This window comes from Amyelois transitella, chromosome 25 (genome assembly GCF_032362555.1).
Source record: "Amyelois transitella isolate CPQ chromosome 25, ilAmyTran1.1, whole genome shotgun sequence".
In the NCBI taxonomy this organism is placed as follows: domain Eukaryota; kingdom Metazoa; phylum Arthropoda; class Insecta; order Lepidoptera; family Pyralidae; genus Amyelois; species Amyelois transitella.
In genome coordinates, this window is record NC_083528.1 from 3,930,347 (window position 1) to 3,945,604 (window position 15,258).

A 15,258-nucleotide genomic window follows, 5' to 3' on the forward strand; every position below is an offset into this window, starting at 1 on the left:
GCAAAACTGTTTTCACAGTTTGACTGCGGTCAGTCTCATTTAAAATTACTAATTTAACACAACAAATAAAACTATATATATCTATAACGTGTAGGTAACAATTTAGTTTTAGACTTTCATACTCCTATAGAAATTGAGAACTAATTTTTTTTTAGTTTTTTTTTAAATTAGTAAACAGTAAGTAGGGCAAGCGTTTTTTTCATGTTCTATCGCCATAGTAATTACTTATCCTAGGTACCTCCAGCTTGCCCGCAGTCACAGAAATAGTACCGTGACCATGACTAGTGACGTTTAACTTGTGATTGTTATGATTATTCAATATTAAAAGATTTAGCGCCTCGTCACTTGCAAGGCGCCTCGAATGTCAAGTTAACACCAGATTCAAAGAACACAAATGTTTCGCAACGCTTGATTTATTTATTTAATTGCTACACCAACAGTGTTTATTTTATTTACCCGAAACCGCCAAGCTTGCATGAAGATAGTTATGAATGTGGATGAAGCGAAGGAAGTATGCAGAGATCGTGACAAGTGGAAAGATGTAGTCTTTGCCTACACCCCGGGAAAGAGGCGTGATTTTATGTATGTATGTATTTTATGACCTTCTATATTAATACAAAAATACTGCATAAAAAAAATAAACAAAAAAAATACTCAAAAAAATATTCTGTCACTTTTTTTCTTCAGTTTAGAAAAAAAAGTATTTATATCATCACGCACATTTTCCTTTTTAAAAAATAAATAAACAAAATAACTTATTTCACAATAAAATTTACAAATAATATGCTTGATTTCAAACTGAACTATAGTATTCTAAGTTGCTTCTAACCATGATATTGAAAAGGAGAATTTTCGTTTCAGCGACATTTGGGCTGATTTCTTTTTAATGTTTTCAAAGTTCTCAACAAACTGAACTCGAAATCCAGCCAAATATCAAGGTCTCTAATAAATTTCACTTCTTGCAATTTCTCCCATTATATTTTTGATGGCCTCTGTGGCGCAGCGGTAGTACGCTTGTCTGTAAGAATTGAGGTGCCATGTCCTGGCCGGGAATCGAACCCGGGGGTTTACTTCGAGGCTGACTCAATCTGTGTAATTTGCCCCGTATATATTTATCATTTTATATATGAATATGAATGAAAAAAATGGTCTTGTGAATGTAATGATGACATTCGTTTGTATATCAGATCATTCACGCGTTACCATGCTGTTAATCTATCGATATCTTTTTGTGAAAGATCTAAGTCAGTGGGATTTTTATACGCTTTTAAATTTTTGCTCTTTATTCATAAGCGACTTCCGGCAAGCAGTAAAGGGATTTCTTGATATATTTTGATAAATATACCCGAGTTGCTGTTTAAAAAACCGCTTACGTACTTCTTCTTCTTCTTATCTTCTTCTTCAGCCCATATTCATCCACTGCTGGATGTAGGCCGCTAGTAATATACACCATTCTCCACGGTTTTGTGCTTTTCTCATTCATCTCCTTCCAGCAATCTTGACCAGATCGTCCGTCCATCTGAAAGGTGGTTTACCCACATTTCGGCGACCAGTTCTGGGTTTCCACTCCAGTACCACTTTGCACCAGCGGTCGTCTGTGGTGCGGCATATATGGCCCGCCCATCGCCACTTTCTTTGGGCTACTTCCTGAGCAATGTCGGTAAGCCTTGTCCGTCTTCGGATTTCCGTGTTTCTAATTTTATCCCGGATAGACACACCAAGCATTGCCCGCTCCATAGCCCTCTGAGCGATTTGTAGCATGCTTAGAAATTGCTTTGTAAGCGTTCATATTTCCGAGCCGTACACCATTACGGGAAGGACACATTGTTCGAAGGCTCTTCGCTTTAGGTTTATCGGTATACTGCTATCCTTGAAAACATCAGACAGTTTACCGAACGCTCTCTAGCCTGATCTTAGCCTGATGCGGCGCTTTATTTCCTCCTTCTGTCTGCTATTGTCAAGGCTCAGCCGTTGACCGAGATATACGTACTCGTTTACTCTCTCTAAGGCATTTCCGTTTACAGTAATGTGGTCGGCTTCTATGTCTTTGCCTATGAATTTAGTTTTTAAGATATTCTTCTTTAGTCCCACCATTACTGATACATCATAGAGTTCTTCGACCATGGCTTTAAGATCTTCCAGGCTTTCGCCAAAGAGTATAATGTCGTCCGCAATCGTAGATGTGTCAGGTGTCTCCCATTTATTTTTATGCCTCTATAAGACCAATCGAGAAGCTTAAAAATATCTTCCAAACAAGAAATGAATAGTTTAGGAGATATGGTGTCTCCCTGTCTCACACCTCTTTTCACTGGTACATGTTTTGTGAGCTCATGCAACTTTACCTGCATCGTTGCGGATTTATATATGGCTTGATTGCTTCCATATATCTAGTATCAACTTGGCATCGTTCTAGAGAGTTAGTTACCGCCCAGTGTTCTACTGTATCAAACGCCTTTTCGTATTCAATAAGAACTACTACTAAGGGTCAGTTGTATTCGTTACATTTCTCTATCACTTGACGCACAGTGTGAATGTGATCAATGGTTAAGAAGCCTTGCCTAAATCCTGCCTGCTCTACAGGTTGGACTGAGTCGAGTCTATTGGTTCGCCGTAAAGTAATCACCTTAGTGAATAGCTTGTAGATGTGACTCAAAAGAAAGATAGTTGGTAAGCTTAGTAGTATCTCACTTTTTATGCAATAATATCACCAATGCATTGCCCCACCGATCAGAAATCTCACCATCAAAGAGTGCCTTATTAAATAAGAATATTGCTTCAGTAGATAACGCGTAAAGAGACAACAAACAAACTTTTGCATTTATATTATTAGCTGGGATTCACAAAACAAACAAAAAAGTAGACTAACTACCTGTAACGGAAAATATAAAATATCTGAGCTAAGTGGTAGGCTCCTCTCTTCCTTGCAGCGTAATGTTTTGCACTTCATGCGGCGCGAGTGGATTTTATATCGATGTTATTTTTATTTTTTAAGATGTTCATTGAAATTAAGTAATGTCAAAGACAATTTTGTTCACAATTAAATACTCTTAATCAACAATACATTTATTTGGATTTAGATTAATATTATTACGTTGATACAGCTCTTAAAAAATAATGCATTAATTTCGATCAAATTTGATTACCGTAAAAACGGTTCTAGTGAGTTAATCTTAAAAGATAGACATATACTGTCGTGAACATTTTTTTTAGATTATTTCAAGTGGAATAATTCATTTATACATATATTTTTGGTATCTTGCAACGCACGCAACGGAAGCTCTCAAGGATGAAAAATTTTCCCCGTTTTATTCCCATTTTCTTTTATTTCTTCGCTCCTAATAGTTCTAGCGTGATGTTATATAGCCTAAAGCCTTCCTCGATAAATGATCTATTCAACACAAAAATATTTTTTTTCAAATTGAACCAGTAGTTCCTGAGATTAGCGCATTCAAACAAACAAACTCTTCAGCTTTATAATATTATTATAGACCAAATCAATGGTAAAACGTAACTATATGTGTGTTATTCCTGCTAATCTTGAGGAACATGGCACCCGTCGCCGATGCGGGGCGCGTCAAACTACCTACATAAAAAAATCTTCTCAAAGATGTGGTGAAACGGTAAGAACTGGCGAAACTAAATCAATGAAAAAAACAATTTTTTATAATTAATTTCAAATTTTGCCAGCGGCTACAATCGTGTTATTTCTTAAATTCTCATGAGGCGCCATCTCGTATCGGGTGGTCAAAAAATAAATATCTAAACCACGGGAACTAAATCAAAAAACAAAGCATAATGAATTAAATCAATAAAATGCTATTTTTTAATCATTATAATAAATATAATAATTAATTATTTAAAGCTTTTTATATCGATTCAAAAATGACGAAGTTCCATACAAACTTGCACTCCCTATTTCATCCCCTTGGGATAGAATTTCAGGATAAAAAGTAGCCTATATTCTAATTCTAATCCAGGTTACTAACTATATCTGTGCCGAATTTCGTTCAGATCTGGTCTGTGTCAGACGGACAGACAGACAAAAATTCTAAAAAAAAAAACTAAAATTCTAAAGGCTTCTATTGACCCTAATAAGACCTTTTTTTCTTAAATATCTTCAATGTACAGACAGTTACAGTTTTATTATATGTATGGATTATTTGCAGCTGTTTCAAAACGGGGTTTCCTCCGTATTTAAGACTCTCGTAAGTGACTTTATCGTCACCGGGAGATTTATTTGCCTTCATAAGTTTAAGAGCATACTCAATTTCATAGAGGCTGATTTCGGGAAGATCTTCTGTAAAATGCTTTTCTAAAGGTTGTATCAGTGGGGCTGGAACTCGGTTTTGGCTGTTGAGAACTGTGAAGGTTACTATAAAACTGTTCTACTATCTCTTTTAATTTATCTCCGTCCGTTACTAAGTCCCCTTTTACATTTGATAGTCCACGAATTTGTTCGTTCCCCCTTTTGAGCTGTTTGCGGTAGACTTTGAGACCTTTATGTCGTTCTTACGTCTGTAGAATCAGATCACGTTTCCTTTGTCTTAGCAGCATGCGGAGTAAGTGTCTTATTTAACTGTTAATGCGAGATATGTTAGATTGGTCTAATGTCTTAAGTTCCAACCTGCGTTCTTCTAAAAGTTTATCTAGTTCTTCAGATTTAGGGTTAGTTCGTAGCAAACAGGTTATTTTGGCATAATTAATTTGCCAGGGTCTGTCCTCTTTCATTCCTCTCACCCAGTCCAAAACTGCCCACATACTCTTCATTCTCAATTGTTTTACCTAACTTAGCATTGAAGTCTCCGATAACTGTGGTGTAAAAACACGAATTCTCATTTAACGCGCGAGTAACTTCGTCGTAAAACTCGTCCACTTCGACATCGGAGTAAGATTTCATTGGCGCATACACCTGCACAACTTTTAAAGAATAAGGCTTATTTAAGCGGAAAGTGGCATAAATTACACGTGGTGATAAGGCTCGCACGTTTTGCAGACTTTACGCCATCGAGGTGTTAATAAGAAATCCTACTCCATGCTCTGACTTGTCATCGTAGCCTTTGTAGTAAAACAACTGACCGGATTTAAGTTTCACGAGATTTTGTCCTCGTCGTCTAGTCTCACTTAAGCCTATGATGTCCCATCTGATTTTTTTGAGTAGGTACTTCAGATTCCAGTTCTTGGTACCGTTCTTCGGTTAACAGAGTTCTTACATTATATAGTCAGGTAAACGTTTTGACAGCCGTATCCGGTCTCCCAGGGATTCTTAGCACCCTCCGTCTTGCCGGCTCCCCGACCGCTGCCGTAGTCAGGCCTAGCAGGACCACTGGGAAGTGAAGGCCATTTCTTCTTTCATTGTAGGTTAGTTGGCCTTGAAATGCCGTGCTGGCCTTTGCGAGCTGGCGAGTCTAGTCACTGTTTTGAGGTGATTTAGTCCCTCAGGGCTTGTAGGAGCCCTCCACCCAAGTGCGTGGGGAAACAGGTACCACCGCCTGCTCGTTTGGCACCACCCGGGTAGCACGTGTAGGGTATCGCAGGTAGGGACCGGACGCGAACAATTTCCACCCTCCCCCTCCGCTTACGTACTATGTATTGTACTATATATTTTAGATAAAAATTAAATTTATTCATAATTATTTTATTTCCTTGAAATCAAATATTGACTGATGAAGTAATTTTTTTTATTTATTGTAACAAATTGACATTATATTTTCATCATTTTATTAATAATTTATTAATTGACTTAAGTGACTTATGTATAATTTTATAATAATTTGCATGCTATAATTCATGGCTGACCAGGAGGAAATGTTTTGTTTTTACACCTTTTGTAAATCCTAGTCAAAATCAAATAAATATTCTAGGCCAACATTCGAAACCAAAGCAGTTCTGGTGTACATATTCTATTCGTGTACATAGCTAGCATTCGAAACCAGAGCAGTTCTGGTGTACTCAAATCATACACCCGATTCAGCGGTGTGCATGTGTTTGTCCTCTGAAGAGGGTTTAGTCATGTCGGGAGGATGAAAGCAGGTTGGCTAATCAAATATACAAGGGGAGAGTGAATGCAAGGTGTAGAGTCTAAGCCGATTTGATCAAGGTACGTTCGTACCTAGACGAAAAACAACTTCAACACGTACCTTGATCAAATCGAACGTTCTAGCAAATAGTCAGGTCAAGATTACTCGAAACTGACGAGCTTGCATGAAGAGAGTTATGAATGAGGATGAAGCGAAAGAAGTATGCAGGGATCTTGCAAGTGAAAGTTGTGGTCTCAGCCTATCCCTCCGGGGAAGAGGCGTGATTTATGTATGTTGTTTCTAAGATTTATCGAAATTCGTACGGGAGCGGAAAAACGTACGTACGTCATAGTGTGTAAGAATCGGCGGGCAAAAGTTATCCAAAGCACTTTGTCTGATGTGACTAATCGCACAGGTTATAATTCTACGGTATTTTACTATAACATTTTGGCAGTTACATTGATTCTTATGATTCACTCCCATACATTAATGTCGGGACCAACACGCCCCTACGCACAGCCAGTCGAGCCTTTTTGGATAGTTTCTGACTGCTCACAAAGGCATGCAAAGCTCAATTCGCTATGTTCCTCGCGTTCACTCTCCTTTCAATATCACTATCACACTTGCCATCTGATGTTAACTTTGCCCTAGATAAACAAACTCTTTCACTTGCTCAACTTTTTCTCCTCCAATCAAAATATTACACTTACGTTCACTTTTCATTCCTTTCTCAATCAAAGCTTCATGTATGCAGTTTACCATCTCCTATAACTCTTCCGCTGATGACGCCAGTATAACCTGATCGTCGGCATAAAGCAGACATTTGACGAGTAACTCATTCATCCTTAATCCACTTTCAGTCTTTTAAATCTGTTAAACAACTATCCATAAACAGCCACGGTGATGCAATACATCCTTGCCTAACGTCTTTCTCAATCTTAAACCACTCAGTGTGCGCTCCGTTTATCCTGACACAAGCACTCGAATCATATAAGGATTTCAGTGCTCGTATTAAGAGACTGTTTACCCCATGCATAGAAAGTGCTGACCACAATTCATTCCTCTCAACCTTCTCAACTAATTACTGTCGTGTGAAGATGACATTGCAACAACCAGCGCATATCTCTTGCTGTATTGTGCATGCTATCTATAATATTAAGTTATATTTAAGTTGTTTTTGTGGAGAAAGAAATAAAGATATTTATTATTATTATTATTATGTTTCTCCTCTTGGGTTTCACGGGTCTATACACCCCGGATTTTTGAGAGGCTTGCGTGGGGATATAAATCCAACACGTAGAGGCCCTTTGGAGAAGTTGATGTTATGTTGTTCTCCTGCCAAAACCCGTTCCCGGCCATATCAATACACGATATGTCCCTGAACAGGTCTCGGCAGGAGGTGGAGCTATTACAAAATAAGGAAAAGAATGATGGGTTATGGAGTTGACGTTTGGATGGATTTAAACTGGGCTATTGCTGGAGAAGTTCGGACACCTGCCATAATCATGAATACGTGACTATTATGTGGCAGGTGGTGACTCGCCACTCACTAAATGGGCCCCTCAAATCAGTCACCATGATAAGCAACAAAGGGGCAACATCGGCGTGGGTGGCTAAGGATGTCGAGAGGTGAGACTGCGGGGCGTGAAATCGTGGTGATCCAGTCAGGCACCCCCGGCGTTATGACATTTTACACTTCCATCCTTCGAGCGTATAGCTCTCGCGACTCCACTCTGACCGGCCGGTTAAGGCAAGCCAGAGGTAGGGGTCCTGTCCCTCATCGGTTTCCACTCCGACCTTGGCGAAGGAAGATCGGAGGCGAGGAACAGGGGCCTCCCCTGGGAGCACTCAGGTCCGTGGGGTCGCTACTCCCCAACAGCTCGCCACAAGCTGCCCTGCGGAGACTGACTGCACTGGGAAGGTGACCCAGGGGGCGATGGGGTCGTCACGTCCCGACGCCTTTATTATTATTATTATTATATTTATTTATTTGCATTTGCCAAACTGCCGAATACTGCTCACAATCAATAGGTTGGCTTAAGCTAAGTACATGCAAGCGTGGCTTTGAAGCGATAGTGAGTCACCGTTCGATGACGAGACGACACAGCAGTTGTTGCGGCTGTTGTGCAGTTTGTTACCGCTTCTTCTGCACTGACGCCTTGGAAGCGGCAGTAAACTTAGTTTTAAGTAATTTATTAGACGTCAACCAATGTTGTTAAACCATACGTTTTGACAATTATTAAGCGATATAAAGTATCCTATATTAATTAATAAAAATTTTGAATTTGAATTTGCGGCCGGCACAGCGGTGCGTTGATGAATGCCCGTTAGCAAATATTTTAAAATTAATTGTTGTTGTTACTCACAATTGCAATGCTTCTCAATGCACACAGATGTACCAGCGTTGAGCCCAGTCAGTCTTCTTTCTAATGATAAATAAATTGATGCCAAATAATAGATTATAAATCACAAAATAGATACGAAATACATGTTAATTATTAGGGATATTTTAGTTACAAAACAGTGCTAATGGACAATCGAAAAGGGAAACCATGCTTACCGTAAATGCGGTATAGGTTAGGCACCAACGTGAACTGCATTACAAATAGCTATCCTTGTTTATTTACTCCAAAAGATATGCACCATGAGGTTGACGATGCTCATCTCAACTCGTCATTTTATAAACTGTCACGTCAACACCAGATTCAAAGCTGACCCGAAACACTGTAGTCCGTTGTATGCGCATAGCGCTAGTGTCGCACGCCACTATTGGCCTTATACCGCCATATTTTGGTTTTTGGTGCTTCGTCACATGATAAAGGCCAAAAAATTTAACCGGTGTCGGGACTTCTTCAAAGACAAAGAGAAAATACTTTAGAATGAAACAATTGTAATCAGTCCAGCCAACATGAGGGCTGCAAATAAATTGACAATGCAACATTGTGCCAAAATCAAGAAAAAGGTGATAGGGATGCACATCACACATCAGTATAAATTGGTCTACCTAGACTAGGTAGGCACCTAGTATGTAGTATGATTCTTATTCACTATTATTAAGATATTTTGCTTAACCAGAGATTATAGGTATTACACATACATATTATAAACATGCCTAAAATGCTTTAGCTTCAATGCACTAAATTATGTCACGGAGAAATGTTTCTTCGATAGCCAGCATGCGCGGGTTTAGTTGACAGCTCGAGATAGAGCATTGACGAAATACAGCATGAGACCAGTAGTAGATGTTGTCTAGTTAAGTCAAGAGACGAGATAATAATGTGACGTATTAAGATAATGCCGAAATACGTAAAATGACGAGCTGTCAACTAAACCGCATGGCGGACTTAAGATGTCGGTTAGTATAATCCAACAAATTTCGAAATCCGTCAGTTGTCCATTGTTTTTTTAAATGAAGTGTCTTTCGCACATCTTCTTTGTCATTACCTTTTCCCACTTTCTATGTGGGGTCAGCACAGTATGTTAGTTTCTTCCAATTACTTCTGTCAGTTGCCATCTCACTATTTCTTAAACCTTTTTCGGTCTTCCTCTATTTCTTAAACCTTTCACTTCCATATTTAAGGCTCTTTTAGTAATATGACCTTCCACTCTTCTCATGATGTGTCCGTACCAACCCAGCTTATTAAAAAAATTAATAAAAATAAAATACATTCATACTTCCTCTTATATACTCGTTACGTATTTGTATCCATTCTTGTCACTCCACACATCCATCTTAACATTTGCATCTCACTTGCATGCAATTCCTCCGTCGCTTTCGTCAACACTCTGCTCCGTACAGCATGACAGGTCTAATGACACGTGAAGCGTCTTTCGCACATAGACGTCTTAAAAATACGCCTTAATAAAATAGTTTCATACGATCACTTTTTGTCTTTAGAGTTGCACCTGGCAGTTGCATCTGTTTTAAACATTACCTTAAATAATATCATACATAGTATCTCCATTTAATTTGAGATAATTATCTCTGACATTACCAACATATTATATCTAGCTGTGTTAAACATGCTCTAAAACTATACGCTCTAAAACAATACACTGTAAAACTTTAACATATAAAACTTATGCAACATATGCAATCCATTCGGATTTGTTAGACTTTGAAACCTTTGATCAACTTATTAATACTACATTCACAGATACGAGAATAGTTAAACAAATTTGTAAACGTCCATGTTTCATACATTTCAAAAAAGTAGGTTAGTATACCATTTGAAAGAAGATATTAGTGAAATGTAATAAAGCACACATTCTTTAAATATAAAACTCTGCTGGTTAATATTTAATAATTATGTGCCTATACTTTAAGATCCATTTTCGAACGGTCGGACGAATTCGTTTCTTTCTCAATCCTGTACTAATAAGTATGTTCGATTCGGAGCAAAGAAATTGAACTAAAAGTGTCCGAATGTCAAAATTATGTTTGTTTTGTGACGAACTTTAAATATTTTTGAAGTGTGTTAAAACTTACAATTCTTAACTGAATGCAGTTATCAAATCGAACAAAAATAATTTTACGCGTTAAAAGTAACGGATTTTCACTGAATTTAGGTAGGTTGATATGCTGTTGACTGTACGTAATATATTATTGATAGAGTTTAGTGAAAAGTTTAGTATGAATAAAATTTTAGGCGCCACTTCCATTCAAAATGATTAAAATTCGGTGGTAATTTTTTCGTTCCTCCTCTATATGGATAGTTTCTTTTGCTACGGAGTCATCGAGTCGAATAAAAAGAGAACTCTTAGTCTATGATTATCTCGGGTGAAGGGAGGAGGAGTGATTTCGCATCGTTGTCGCGTAGAATTTATAATTTATCAGTGAATCTTAAAGGAATTGGTGTATGAATATTAAAATAAATGACGATATTTAGTGCTCGAATTGTGTGCAAGTGTTAATTTAAGACTTCTATTGCCTGTTGTTTACCTTCACCGATTACATTCCGACCGCTCCCTGCGTATAGCACGTCAGTCGTCAAGTATTTTCATGCCTGTTTGTACTACTTGCTCTAGTACGGACCGTAATAGTAAAAGCTGTTGGAAAGTGCATTGGTATGGGAAATTGTTAGTGTAAAAAACTATCCCACGTTCCATAAATTTGTGAGCGTTATGAGGTGATCGTCGAGACAGTGCGTTTTGTAAAATTGTAGCCATTTTCGGTGAGTTCCCAGTTATCTATTTACTTATTTACGTCCCGAAAAATCAGTGCTTCATTTGAGTTTTCTAAATGACTCTGTTTTTAATGAATTCGGCTATAGAACAAATTGTGAGCTAAGTATATGTTCCTCTCTCTATGTTATTCTTGCTATTTATTCATTCATTACACTCAACCGCCTCAGGACCACATCAAAGGTAGATGTGGGGAATGTCAAGTCTATTTAAGTTCTATTTATTATAAGCTAGGATTTGTTGCTGTATTTCATTCTTTTCAGCATGCTGATCCAATTTGTTTGAAATAAATAAAGACTATTATCAGATCACACTCTTTAATAAGATTTACAGTTCCTAATGCTCATTATAGCATATTCTCTATCACATTTTGAGTTGTATACCATTAAGCTTCCATGCCCATCTGATAGTGAAGAAAAAACAGTTTCAATTAAGAGAAAGGCTTATAAACTTGGGATTCTTCTGTTAGGCGATGGGCTGTCTGACCTGTCACCATTTGAATCTCAATCAATCATTTAGGCCATACCGCTGAATGTTGGCATTCAATTTTTCAAGAATGTCGGCTCTGTCTACCTTATAAGGGATATGTGACTATATGTATAAATTGGCATGAAAAGATTTGGCTAAGCTAAGCTTTATGATTTACTAGCCATTATGACATTTTTTATTCTCTTCACTGAATCTAGAATATTTTTTTACCTTATCAAATTACCTCCCTGAATAAAAGAGATAATAATGATATGTATTTCACAAGATTAAAATTTTTTTCTATAAAAGTTGCAGCTAGTTTTAATTACACAATTAATGTTTAATGATAATTGTGAAATGAAATTACAACGAAGCTCTATCTATCCACATAAGAATGATCAGCTGCCATTTTTATTGCATGACTTACTACTTTAGCTGTTTTGCTTTTTATTATGACATGAAATAGGGCAGCTATAGTTTATCTCCTGTCTACCCTGAACTGACAATTTGTATCATCACCTCCTTGGAGGTGCGGTTGTGTTGGGTAGGTGAGCGTCAAAGGAATATAAGCTTAATCCACACTGTGCAGCTCTCCCTATGATGATAGGGAAGTCTTGAACTGACATAACTTAGAGAACTGCATGGTACATGGTAGGACTTATATGTGTGCCACCCTGTGAAAATGGTTATTTTATTCTGGCTGTAATCAGTCCACTACAGATGCTCCGATTTCTCGAATACTTGTTGTATTGAAATGGGAGCAATGATTCGAGTGGGAAAATCTTCTGTCAGGCAATGTGTTGTGCCAGGGAAACTGTAGCACTGACGATGTTGTGTCAGAGGTTGCCTTACTCTCAAATCTGTTAAAAATCAATTGGCTGAGCGCATCACATTCTTTCATTGAATAAATGAATAACTTTTATTGCACAAAAAAATAAGTGTGATGGATTTAGCTAATACTTAGATAGAGTACAAAATATTGTGATTGACTGATGATTTGAACATTAGGGTGTCACCACACTCTCAATTTTTTTCCGCAGTAACTAGAGTTGGCAAGAGTTATACTTTCTACTCAAATGTTGTACAAACACAGTGATTTTAATGTCACTATCATTAAGTTATTGTAATTGCTGACTCCATTTTCTCAAGTTAATTATTGAATACATTAACCCCAATGTTCCTGTGAAGATAACCAGTTTTCTAAACAAATAACAATAGCCAACACCTTTCTTTACCAACATGTTATTGTAAATATTTTTATTTTGCTCATTGTTAGTCTGTTGATTATGATATTGTTTTTTTTATAAAAGCCTCTTTTTGGGTGACTATTGGCTCTTGTCTATATTAAGGGATGAAGTTGTTACTACATACACACCGTGTGGTTCCCGGCACCAATACAAAAAAGAATAGGACCACTCCATCTCTTTCCCATGGATGTCGTAAAAAGCGACTAACGGATAGGCTTACAAACTTGGGATTCTTTTTTTAGGGGATGGGTTAGCAACCTGTCACTATTTGAATCTCAATTCTATCATTAAGCCAAATAGCTGAACGTGGCCATTCAGTCTTTTTAAGACTGTTGGCTCTGTCTACCCCGCAAGGGATAAAGACGTGACCATATGTATGTATGTTATTGGTTTGAAAGATTATCTTTACACAAACATAGGGTTCAATGTCATTTCCTCTGGCTTTAGTACTGGTTGAATCCTCATCACTCTGGAAAGATGACCAGGGTATGTGTTTGGCTTTGGATCCTGGATTGGATGTGTCATAGTTTACAAGAAGCGACTCCCATCTGACCTCTGTAAACTAACCCATAGCAGGGGAACCTGACTCGTATTGGATCGACTATGGTTACCCATCCAGTTGCCTGAATGTGCAGGTTCCATCACGATGTTTTCCGTTTTCCTCATCGTAAAAACATCGGTTAGTATTTGAACTTATAAAATAGAAAATAGTTATTGGAACGTGGCCTAGGTGGGATTTGAACCTGTCTCCATATGCGTATCAAGCATTTTCAAGTCGGTCTATCATTTTCAATCCTTATCGATTTGACTTCCGACACTGTTCGTTACCTATTTTGGCAATTGTAAAGGCACGCAGTAATATATAATAATATACATACATATGGTCACGTCTATACCTTTGCGGGGTACCCTTGTGGGGTAGACAGAGCCAACAGTCTTGAAAAGACTGAATGGCCATGTTCAGCTATTTGGCTTAATGATAGATTTGAGATTCAAATAGTGACAGGTTGCTAGCCCATCGCCTAAAAGAAGAATCTCAAATTTATAAGCCTTTCTCTTAGTCGCCTTTACGACATTCATGGGAATGAGACGGATTATTCTTATTCTTTTTTGTATTGGTGCCGGGAATCACACATTACACATAATTATATATCCTTAAAAATTATGTCGAAATGGGTCTTTAGTCGTTTCACACCTCCACAATTCGAACCGCGGTCCAAATCGCCTAACAGCCTATTCCGAATAGAGATTTTCGCACCGCGGTTCCAATACATTGTGTTCCGTAGTGACTAACGATCCATCGAAATGTAATTCGATTCTTTCGATTGCCGTGAGAATCGACCGAATCGAGATATGTATAATTCTTTGGTCCTTATTATATTTTATTCCCTGATCTCTAAATAATTTGAAGGGATTACTATTGTAATTTGGATTACGAGTCATAATCGGCTAAGTGGTTTTCCCAGTCGCAGCGGTTCGATGTTATCGCGACGGATTTCGTGCTATCAAATGAAATCAAAGTCGGTCTAATTGCTTTTTTGTGCGGGACATCTAGGAGCGGGGACATGCGCAGAGTTGAAATGTCCCTTTTTGTTCAGAAGTAGAACTAACAAGAGATAGATTAATTACAATTATCGAGCGTGTATTACCTGCCGTGTAGTTCTCGGCATTTTGTAATAGAACCACTCCACATCTTACCCATGGATATCGTAATAGAGCGACTAATAGAAAGGCTAATAAACTTGATTTTCTTCTTGTAAGCAATGGGTTAGCAACCTGTCACTATTTGAATCTCAATTCCATCATTAAACCATACAGTGGGGTTTCAGTCTTTTCGAGACTGTTGGCTCTGGCTATCCTGTGAGAGATGTAGACGTGACTGTATGTATGTATAAGCATGTATTACAAAAGTGATGACCGTAGATGAAGCAAAGGGAAAAAATTTTAGATTGAGTTTACCTCAATGTAAGATCGAGGCATGTGTTATGGGATACCAACTCGACGATACTATATTTCAAATAGTTATAAATAAAATTCCATGATCCAGACCAATAAGAAAGATAACGAATCTTTCAAACTCGCCCTGTTCCAGTCTCGTTTGAGCCACTAAAAGACACGAAGACAGCCCAGAAAGAGCAAATTTTAAACTAAGCAAACCCTGCGGTATTTACACAACGTAATAATTCTAAGAGGTACACACTTACTTGCGCCGTTTTGGGGTCATCTCGGTTGGTTGGTTCGGCCAAATTGTTTCTTTTGATATTTTCACGTCAGCATTTTCTGTGATGAATTTAGAAGCGAATATGTTTTTGATAGGTCAGGTCAAATGTATCTGAACCCGA

At 37.8% G+C, this 15,258-nt stretch overlaps 1 protein-coding gene across 3 annotated transcripts in view; it reads left to right on the forward strand.

The window, feature by feature from the left end:
• The first annotated feature begins 10,792 nt into the window (after positions 1 to 10,792).
• LOC106137157 (catenin delta-2) overlaps positions 10,793 to 15,258 on the forward strand; it is a 44,182-nt gene continuing 39,716 nt past the window's right edge. For all 3 annotated transcript variants that reach the window (XM_013337934.2, XM_060951507.1, XM_013337935.2), the window contains exon 1: positions 10,793 to 11,191. The gene's annotated coding sequence lies outside the window, so the exon portion shown is untranslated. The remainder of the gene's footprint in view (positions 11,192 to 15,258) is intronic.